Raw genomic sequence first — 11497 nt, forward strand, 5'->3', positions numbered from 1 at the left:
AGTTGGCGTTTGCATCTTGCTGGAGGCTCCGAAGTCACTTGTATTCCACGCTCACCGCACCAAATAATTAGGATACGCGGAACAGTGATCCGAGGTCTCTTCGGGAAAGGTGCTCGTGTTCTCCGAGGATCGTCTCTGTGCGGGGAGCGGTCCCTGGGTACACTCCGACGATCAAGACAGTTAGTCGCTCAAGAGAATTATATATTTGTTGGAAATGAGTTAGGAAATATGTTACCCGATCCCCCTCGTTTTGGTAGTCTCCTTTCTATTTATAGCAAGTCCCCCTGGGCCTTTGAGGTCTCTTGCCACTTTCCTCTTGGGCCTTGTTGGGCCTATGGGCCAGGTGGGCCCAAGGCTGATATTCCGAATCAATATATATTATAAACAAAAATAATAAATTATATATAAATAAATAATTATTATAATAAGTAATGATAAATTACTAAATGCTGAAACTGAACACTGAAACTGAATGCTGAACTGAACTGAACTGAATTGATTGCTACCGAACTGAACTGATTGTTACTGAACTGAACTGATTGTTACTGAAATTAAGTAATAAAGAACAGAGCCATTTTGTTCGATAACATTTACCTCATGTGTTATCTATTTTTTTTTACCTCTAACCTATTATTTAGTGGAAATTTTTTAAAAATTGGGTCAAATGGAAGGCATATTTACATATTTAGATCAATTACCTAACAATAACATATCTAGACTATTTATTTGTGACTTTCCCAAAATACCTTTCATATATATATAACACGAAACAAAATCATCATTTTTCAAGTGATTTTCTGTTCGTAGACTTCGCAAAATGTGCCGAAAACTTATTTTGCAAAGTAATTTCTGGAAAAAGATGAAGACAAAACGGTAGAAACCTACCTTATTTCCACCATTTGCCATTGAAATCGATAATAAACATATGATAAACGCAGAAAAACGTCGAATAACCATACATTCGATTCACATAAGATGAAAGAAACCAATAGATGAACATGAAACTAGAAGATGAAGAACCATCATTCACAAAAACAGAGAGACAAAAGAGAGGAAGAAGAGACAAGATGATGAAGAAAATGGAGGTGATTCACAAAATAAAAGTAAGGGGAAAGATGAACCGATACACAGGAAGTGAGAGATGGAAGGTTGAAACCGATAGAAAAGAAGGGGGAAGATGAAAGGTTTGGGGCATTTTGGGAAACTCACAAATAAATAGTTTAGATAGATAATGGGTTGGGTAATTGGTCTAAATATGTAAATGAGCCTCCCATTTGGTCCAGTTTTATAATTTTCCCTTATTTGGTAGAAGTGTAATCTATCAAAATTGGTGATGAATCTCAACGAGTTTAGATGATAAGTATGCACTATGTTTTTAAAGCTAACTATAGGTACGCGGTAAGTTTTAAAACCAATTATAAATGTGTGATATGTTATTTTAAAAGTTAAGGGTGCCAATAGGCAAAATGTGCCAAGTTTAATAGTGTAAATATATATTAAGCTATTTTTTTCTGCTATGAAAGTCTTAACTTTGTGAATTATATAATAACATTGTTTACTTTTGACAGTCTTTTATTACTTTGGTACGTTGGAAGGAAGAATGGTTATGACTCGAACAAGGAAGTAAAAAATTATGCTCAGGCAACCAAAGGTATTGAATTTTACAAGAATAATAACTCTCTTTCTTTTTTCCTACGTACCAGTTAAAGTCTATTCATTTGACATTTTATGCGCGTGCAACACACATTCTATATACATTTTATTTCTTTGCAATTGAGAGATTAATTGAATACATTTTAAGCAAGTTGAGAGGGTTATTGTGATATTTTAAACACGTTGAGGGTAGAGTCGACTCATGATGGTTTGGGGCCTTAGGCGATATATAAAATATAGGCCAGCGTTGTAAAAATCGGTCAAGTCGGTGACTAATCGGACGATATATCGGTGAGTTTTACAAAATCGCACAATTTTGAATAACAGTTCGGTATAAGTCGAGAGCTCGATTTTCTTCCACCTAGACGGTTCAAATCGAACAAGTCGGGTTAGGCGGAAAAAATCGGTTTAGATGAAAAAATTGACTGAAACGGGTTAAAATCAACTCAATTTATAAATTACAATTAGTAAAAAATAATACAAGTAATTAGTATAAACCAATAACTATTTTATTATTTATTTAAAACAAATATTTATATTTTTTATTATATAGTATTTTTTATTATTATTTTTAGATAGTATAATTTATATTTTAAATGTGTTTATATAATATTTATTTAATATAAATCTAAAAGTAGAAAAATACAAATACGATTAATCCTTAAATAATCTTCAGAAGTTTTATCCACCCGACTAGCGCCTAGCGACTTTTACAACACTGGTTGTTGATATATAAATAAATAAATTTAAACTACATACACTAATTAAAATTTATTTTCAATGTCTTTTTAATTTTTTTTATAACTATTCAGGGTAAATAATTTATTAGTCTCCTAGTTTTTACCTAACACACTGTTTAATCCATCTATTTTGAAAACACATTTTAATATCTCTATCTTTTACCAATATTAACTCTGTAGTCCTTTTATATTTTTTTATATATATTTTTAACCGAACATATCTTAGCTTTTAGAACAACCACAATACAATACAAGTTGACCATGTTACTCTGTTATTTTATATATGTCTATTTATGCTAAAACATAACGGTTATAAGTCTAAAAAAACTAGACAAAAGGACCAATGGATTAATATTGGCAAAAGATAGGGGCCTTAAAATGTGTTTTTTTGAGGCCCCAGACATTCATCTTTATTGAGACACTTTGAAAATTCAAAATTCAACCAAATCGAATCATATAAGTTTTCTAAGCAAACAAATAGAGAAAAATTTAAAAAATATTTTCAATTTTTAAACTTAACTCTTTTATAAATTAGACCTAATACACAAATAACCCTCTGAACTTATCCAAATGTTACAACTGCCCCTTCCAACTTTTAATTATAACAATTTATTTCTTAAACTTATCCAATTGTAAAATATAACCTTAAATTTGGAATTTTTTTACCCCGTACTTGAAGCAACAGTAAAAACGTTTCCCCGGATTCGTATCACACCAAAGATCTGATTATTACAATCCACGAGCATTGCAGTTTTGTATTCCACGTGTTTCTTCAATTGCAGTCCATGTCAACAATTTGGGGTTATGTTTTACAATTGGACAAGTTTGAAGGGTAAATTATTATAATTGAAAGTTCGGGGAGGGAGTTGCAATATTTAGATAAGTTCATGGGGTTATTTGTGTATTAGGACCTATAAATTATAATACAATTTAATTAAATTCCAATTTTCATATGTATACCCTAATCGGCAGCACGTGCCATCAACTGAACCTCAGTCTACTCACAAAATCGCAGCTAACTTGATTTTCCCCGTCTCCTTTGAGCTCAACGTTGAGTGTTTTTGCTATCTCCCTTGACTCTTCTTCTCACAAAATTGCAGGTATATCAGTCGTAATCAAATCAAATCTCAACTCAAGGATTGATTTCATTCCGGTAATTACAAATCTGTATTTCTTAATTGGTGTTTCTGTTTTGTGTTTTGAACTTTTGTTTGTAATTCTATCTTTTGTTGAAGTTTATGCATTATAAGACATTGATTTACTTTAATCATTTCACCAATTCCGTTATTATCATGTCAAACGCAATCTGTCTTTTGTTGAATTTCAAATCCCTTTGTTTGTTCATGTTCTTCCCCTCAATAGTCATTAGGATTTTCCTTTGGTGTTTTTGGCTCTTCTGTGCATAGTTATTAGTCGTAACAAAATTGCAGACACTGAAATCAAATCAAATCTCAACTCAAGGATTGATTTCTTTTCGGTAATTACAAATCTGTATTTCTTAATTGCTGTTTCTGTTTTGAACTTTTGTTTGTAATTCTATCTTGATTTTTCAGGTAAGTTTTGTTGAAGTTTATGCATTATAAGACATTGATTTACTTTAATCATTTCACCAATTCCGTTATTATCATGTCAAACGCAATCTGCCTTTTGTTGAATTTTGCAAATGCTTGGTCCTCTACTCATTTTCTTAACTTCTTTCACATCCCTTTGTTTCTTCCCCTTAATAGTCATTCGGATTTTCCTTTGGTGTTTTTGGCTCTTCTGTGCATAGTTATCAACAGCCTGTCGTTAGGATTTTCCTTTGCTTGAAGTGACATTATTAACTCCCCTAAGTCCTACGTAGCTGAGCAAGCAGAGATTTGGGCGCACATAATTTAATTTATGTTGATGCTGATGCTGTGATGCTGGAGATGTGATTTCTAATTGTCATGTTGCATTATTCATGTCTTTAATTTATAACTAATTTTTCCCGGAATATGGAAAAAGCATTCTCAGACTCCCTATCGTTATATATGCTGCCTCCATTGAACATGATGCAATATTATTGTGTATTTTTAGGCTGGTGCACTTGATAAGCTAGAGGCATTTACAAGCTTCAATGGACCAGACTTGTATGGACTTCCAAGAAACGAATCAAAGACAAACTAACCAAGACTTCCTGGAAGGTGCCTGAGTCTTTCTCATTCTCATTTGGAGATATCATTCCAATGTCTGCTGGGAAACTTATTTCAAATATACAAAAATCTGTTAATTTTTAATGAATCTTATTTCAACTGGGAAACTTATTTATGGACTTCTTATTTTGTCCTTTTTCGGGTTCAAGGAGCTTGATTTCCGGTTTTGAGGAGGGAAGATCACCTAATCAAACTCTACAAAAGCTTTGGAGGTTTTCCAATCGAATTCAGCAGAAAATTTGGATCGTTTTTTGTGGATGTTTAGTTAGGAGATGGGAAAGAGACGGAGCAACTAAGAGAGTGTTGAAATTCTCAAGGGATTTTATTATGTAAGGAGACCTCAAATTCCAAGGTTTTTGGAGCAATTTTGCTGTTTCTGAGTAATTTAGGGTAACATAGCCTTCTTATTATGGTCTAGAATTTATTTTTATTTTGTTCATTCAATTGCAGTTCAGAAATTGACTATTTTATCCTTCAGCTTACCTTCAGGCTTATTACGCTTCTAACCAAGGATATGGAAGAACTAGAATAGAGTTTTAATTACTCAATCATCTGGACCTGAATCTACTTGGTTACTCTGTGAAGAGGTAAGTTATCCATGTTTTACAATGTACAAATTCATTGAACTTGGAATCTCAAAATTCCTTGAAATTTTAACTCAATTGTAGGAGCCAGCTCAACACCCTGAGTGGATATCCACCGCGTAAGAGCTAAAACACTGAACTAAATCCTTGGCTGCTAAGGTTGATTACTCAACCGTTTAGCATTTCCAAGGTCCAATCCGTCAACTCTCACACAGGCCGAGGTGGAGGAACCCCAGATTTAATGATATTAGAAAAACCAAGTAGATTTATTTATGAGACACAAAATACAGATGGTATCCAATTGTTTACTGATGTGGGATGCCTTCTTTTTGCTGAGATTTAGGCTTGAAACATTGTGTCCAGCCAGCCAGCCTTAGGTTGCTCTACTTGGTCTCTCCTTCAGAATTAAAACTTAAGTTGAAGCAAGTTAGATTCAGTACACCTTAATATATATACATCACAATGACCACAATATAGGCTAAAAATATGTATACATAAGAATATAGGCCAATGAGGGTATCCGTTATCCCCTTTTCGTTATAGGATTATGTCTGTGTTTGTGCTTATGGGTTGTGCTTGATGAATGTAGGTTTCAAGCGATATTTGATAGGCAGACTGCTACTAGAGAAGGCCTATAGCAGATCCTTCCATTCGCTGCCTAGGTCGGTGTCAAGTGAGTTCTTCCCTTCTAATAAAGTTGTAATTCTAATTTGATGTAAAGCCGGTATATAGTTTATGATCTGTGGAATCTTAATTGGGTTTGTGCTATAGGACAAAGCTGGACATTAGAGAACTAACTATTCAGTTCAGATGTGTTAGGAATGGTTTATCACAGTAAGTTTCCAATTGAACAATTCAAAAAAAAATTAATTATTGTAAAGATTCAAGAATGGAATTAAATCCTTAAAATTTTACAACTCTATTGGAGGGGCCATCTCAACAGTTCGAGTGGATTTCCACCGCGTTAGAGCCACGTTACTGAACTAAAAAATCCTTGACAACTAAGGTTATTTAATAACCGTTTAGTATTTCCAAGGTCCGTTTCAGCAGCTCTAACACAGGCCGAACTGATGGAGTTAGCCCCAAATTTAAATCAGAAAACAACAAATAGGTGTTTATTTATAATACACAAATTGGACCCTATGTGAGCCTTTAACCGATGTGGGATACGCTGCAGCAATTCACGATGAAGTTAAATTGCGATGTGGGATTCTTGGTGTGAAATTCTACCGATGTGGGATGCCTTCTTTTTGTTGTTGTATATGCGTGAAACATTGTCTCCAGCCAGCCAACCTTAAGTTGCTCTACTTGGTCTCTCCTTCAGATTTAAAACTTACGATGAAGCAAAATGTTATGAGTTAGATTCAGTACACCTTAATATATACATCACAATATAGGCCAATGAGGGTATCCGTTATTCCCCTTTCCATTATAGGATTATGTCTGGGTTTGTGCTTATGGTTTGTGGCTCGATGAATGTAGGTTTCAAGCGATATTTGATAGGCAGACTGCTATTAGAGAAGGCCTATAGCAGATCCTTCAATTTGATGTAAAGTCGGTATATAGTTTATGATCTGTCGAATCTTAATTGGAGTTGTGCTATAGGACAAAGCTGGACTTTAGAGAATTAACGATTCAGTTCAGTTTAGGTTCATTCCTTTCGTGAAGAATGGTTTATCACTTTAAGTTTCCTGTCCATTTTCATTTATTGCTTGCTAAGTGTTTGTAAAAATGCCTCAGTAGATCCTGAAACCTGTTGAAGATAAAAAGGAGGTTTGTTTGCATCTGTAATGAGCATTGTTTATTTTTAGGTATAAGCAACGGTTTATTGCAGCCTTGCCAGCATCAAGGCTAGCAACTGCAGACTTCACCTGGCCTGTCTTCACTGCGGTTGCTTTCTATCTGTGTTAAAAAGGCATTGGTCCTCTACTCCTTTTGTTAAGTTCTTTCACATCCCTTTGTATGTTCAAAAGGCGTTGTTTGTTCAAGAGCTCTGCGCTTGAGTGCGCCTTTTTCCGCCTAGCACCTTGCTAGAGGTGCACCTAGGCTCAAATCTAGAAGTTATAAATTGTTTTTTAGGATTCCAAGTTAAAGTTAGGATGTTTTGATCTCAGCTCTTTTAATTTATTTAGATGTTTACAGCTAAGTAGTTTGACAAACAGGCTTAATGGCAATTATAATTGATTGATAAGAGGCTCAATCAATAAAAATTGAAAAAACTAGGGGTTTAAAGATGCTTCTTTCCTACAAAAAAATAAAGGATTTTCCACTGTAACTTATGGCATTAATTAGCTTTACCAATTTTATAGTGTTGCATTTTACGTTATGTCTCGTGTAGGAGGAGCAATTGCTTTAGCTGTGGCAACAGAAGGTTTTTTCTTGGGAGTGATAGTGCTCCTCATGAAAGGATGAGAAAAGAATGCCCTTGTGGATGTGCTGGAATTTACAATGCTCCAGTTGCCCTTTCACTATATGCCAACGTTTTTTAAGAGGTAATTTTACATAGAGTCTTCCTTCCTTGTTAGTTACAACTTCATTATATTCGGAACTTATCCTCATATAACGTTTTTAGAAGCCACAAACTACCTGTATGCTTTGCTGAATAGGTTTGGGATTATGTTACATGGAAACGGAAACTGAAACCGAAAACCATGAAACGATATTTGTAAAATATATAGGATTTAAAAAATTTAGCAGCATGTTTTTGAGGCTCTTCTAAGCATATTTGGCTTCCAGTTATCTTGTTGATTTTCATTTCTTGTCTAGTCGTTCTATGGGTATTCATAACCTGTTAAGAGCTGATCTTTTCGTCTTTAGGGTTGTAAACGGGACAGAACCAAGATGGCAAATACCTCTTGTGCCCCTGTTCCCCTGACCTAGCAGGGATTCCTCGTTTTGATCCCAAAAATAAAATGGGTAAAATTTAATCCTCATTCCTGTTTACTGATCCTCTTTAGTTCGCCAAATTTTTGTCTCGTTAATTAAATAGTTATTATATATTATGAATTGGATTTCTGGATTTGTTGCATTTTCTAGATGCAAATCTCTTCATATTTTCCGATTTGCTGCATAAGAGATTAAATCCCATCAGTTGAATTTCATATTATAATATGTTTTATATTATCCCACATCGGTAAAGGGAGAGCCAGACCCTTTACTGAATGATTATATAAAGGGGCATAATTGCCTTATTTATTATATGGGTATTGCTATTTACCGCCCTTAAATTCCTTACTACCGCCATCTTTTGACAATTTTACCCTTTGCATAATTTTTGATTCAAAATTTGAGAAAAAAAATTTGAGAGAAAAATTTAAAATTTGGCCTAAACGGATGCGGCATCCGTTCGGCCCATGGTGGGGGCGGACGCGACACTCCGACCGACCCATGGCAAGAGCGGATGGCGCATCCGCCCCCACCATGGGCCGGGCGGATGCGCCATCCGTTCTCACCATTGGTGGGGCGGAGTGTCACGTCCGCCCCCACCATGGGCCGAACGGATGCCGCATCCGTTTAGGCCAAATTTTGAATGTGCAAATCGTAAAATTTTTAGTGACGAAAAATACTAAATCGTTCAATTTTTTATGACGAAAAATGCAAAATTCCCCAATTTTTTGTGACAAAAAATACAAAATCGTCATGAAAAATATGTATTATTTTCATGAGTTCTTTGATAAAAAAAACATAAATTTTAATGTTTCCGACTCGTAATCGTCCATTTTCGTGGTTCAGGTTGTTACACATCAATTATTTTCATAATTTCAATTATTGTTTTTCAGGTTTATAATTTTGGAGAGAGAATTTTTAGTTTTTGATCAAAATTATGAGAAGGGCAAAAAAGTCCAAATGAAGGCGGTGATAGTAATTTGAGTGCGGTATTTAGCTGCTCACTTATTATATTAGGGACTGGCTCCTGCTCGGCCTGTGTATAAGCTCTGCTGATTTAGACCTTGGAAATGCTAAATGGTTCAATAGGCAACCTTAGCAATCAAGGATTTTGCTCAGTAATGTGGCTTTTATGCGGTGGAAATCCACTCGAGCTTGTGAGCTGGTCCCGCCAAAAGAGTTAAATTTTAACAAATTATTAATTGTTGAATTTGGATGAATAATCTTTGCAAAATACCTTTTAATTATTAAGTTTGATTTAGTTCAAAATAACTTTAAGTAAGCAACTTTCTGAACTTTCAAAGTTTTTCTATTTTGACATTTGGTGAGCCTTCAACCGATATACAATATGTGAGTCTTCAACCGATGTGGGACGACGCACTACTGCAATTCATGATGAAATTAAATTGCAATGTGGGATTCTTGGTGTGAAATTCTAATTAGATTTCAAAGGAAGAAGGACAGAGCTAAAAAAGGAAGAATTTTAAGGATGAGATTTTCGCCAAATATCTAATTAGGAGTGGAAAGCATTTGATTGAAGATTCAGTTATTGAGAAGGAACTAGTAATTAAATTATTGAGGAGGAACTAAATTTAACTATTATGGGATAATGTAGAGAATTCCCTATTCATAGGCGAGAACAATTTTATCCGTAAAAACTGGTATAAATTTATGTATAAAGTTGGTAGGTTGTATCAATTTCATATATGATTAATGAAATTGTCTCCTCAGTCATTAATCATATTACCCAACATATTGTGTTTTGTTATTACCATGATGGTCAAAACCGGACCGGTCAAAGAATTGGAAAACACGGAGAGTTAAAGGTTAGAGGTTGAATCAAGGTTCAATCGGGGTTCAACCGGTGTTAAAAAATCATGTGAAAATTATATGCTTATTTACATTTAATATCATAACATAGTACAATATTAATAAAAGTTATACTAATAATAATAATTCTTTAATATTATGATGTTTTGAGATATCAAATTAATAAATTTAATCTAAAAATAAACTTATAAAAATTTAAAAAGATACTTATAAAACTAAATAGTTGTTTTTTTTTTTTTGTAGGGAAAAGAAAGTAATGACAAAACAAACACCACAACAAATTAACTCGGGATTAGCCTAGGAAAGCTACCCCCACAATGTCTTCAGAAAGCAAAGATAACAGGAAATCAGGAGGAGAAGAGAAAATAGAGACGCCCGAAGCCCTCTCATGGCCCTCATCAGCAAGCCGATCTGCCATCCGATTCTGCTCCCTGAAAACATGGCAAAAGTTGATAGAATCGAAAGAAGAGCAAATCCTTCTAATTGCTTTAACTAAATTATGGCCCCTTAAACACAGAGCACATAGCCCTTTTATCAGAAATCATCTTGACTGCTTCGAGATTGTCTGACTCCATTAGCAACCTACTAATCCCCATATCCTCTCCCACCCTAAGCCCAGAAAGATACCCCAGAGCTCAGCAGTAAAAGAGGAGCCCAAATCCAGATTCTGAGCAAAACTTGACAACAAAGCACCTCCTGCATCTCTTAAAACACCACCGACAGCAATTCTTCCGTCCTCTTTACGCGACCCATAGGTGTTCAACTTTACCATCCCTTCACCTGGTCTATCCCATCCTATCAGATGAACAGTCGTCTTTTGGATAGAACCTGTTAAACTATCAACCTTGAAACTCTCAATTATTGAATTAACTTTTCTGAAAAAGAATGCCAACAAATTAGAAATGACAACCACTCCTTCTCCAAATACCTCAACATTCCTCTAATGTCAAATTTGGTGGCAGACCACAACAAATAGAATTACTCCATGTTCGAGCTCAGCCAACAACTTCCCTTCAACACCCTCCTTAAACCAGTCTTGTTCTAAATAGGAAAAGAAGGCAGAAAGACAGCTTTCCTCCACACGGCCTTACTTCCAACACAATCTCTAAGAACATGGCAACTGGTTTTCGCATGAGCATTACATCTACTACAAGCATCAGAGTCCACCAAATATCGTCTTTTCCTTTCAACATTCGTTAGAAGCTTATTCTTAGCACAAAGCCAAAGAAAACTCATAATACGATAAGGAACCTTCAAGGACCAAATACATTTCCAAAGGTATGAAGGAGGAACATCCAAATTGTGATTAAAGGCCTCAAAAGCAGATTTACAAGAATAAGCACCATTATTAGTAAACGACCAACAGCGATTATCACCATCTTCCTTCATACTGCCAACTTTAACTCCCCGGATTCTCAGGAGCGTTTCGAGACTGAAAAAACGATCAAATTTAGACCAATCCCACTCTCCCTCCTCAGTCACAACATCCGCAATTCTCCAATTTCAGACCTCAGGAGGCGGAGGAAAAGTACAAATCTCTAATAAAGGCTGCCTCACAAGCCAGGCATCATTCCAAAAACTAATCGATCTACCATTGCCAATCGACCAACCAATACCAGTACAAAATTCA

The 11497-nt window shown here is 35.1% G+C and overlaps 1 long non-coding RNA gene across 11 annotated transcripts in view; it reads left to right on the plus strand.

The window, feature by feature from the left end:
• Positions 1-3368: 3368 nt before the first annotated feature.
• LOC136230054 (uncharacterized) overlaps positions 3369-11497 on the plus strand; it is a 9638-nt gene continuing 1509 nt past the window's right edge. The window contains exons 1-8 of one of the 11 annotated variants that reach the window (XR_010689251.1): positions 3369-3546; positions 4452-4558; positions 4717-4957; positions 5046-5154; positions 5741-5824; positions 7490-7643; positions 7969-8067; positions 10111-11497. The exon at positions 10111-11497 is cut by the window's right edge and continues 1508 nt beyond it. This is a non-coding gene — a long non-coding RNA (uncharacterized lncRNA). Of the gene's footprint in view, positions 3547-4451; positions 4559-4716; positions 4958-5045; positions 5155-5740; positions 5825-5922; positions 5986-7489; positions 8189-9341; positions 9781-10110 lie in introns of those variants that run through there. The other 10 variants (XR_010689250.1, XR_010689252.1, XR_010689249.1 and 7 more) reach the window with 10 other exon arrangements.

The sequence above is a fragment of the Euphorbia lathyris genome, chromosome 5 (assembly GCF_963576675.1).
Source record: "Euphorbia lathyris chromosome 5, ddEupLath1.1, whole genome shotgun sequence".
NCBI classification, from domain to species: Eukaryota; Viridiplantae; Streptophyta; class Magnoliopsida; order Malpighiales; family Euphorbiaceae; genus Euphorbia; species Euphorbia lathyris.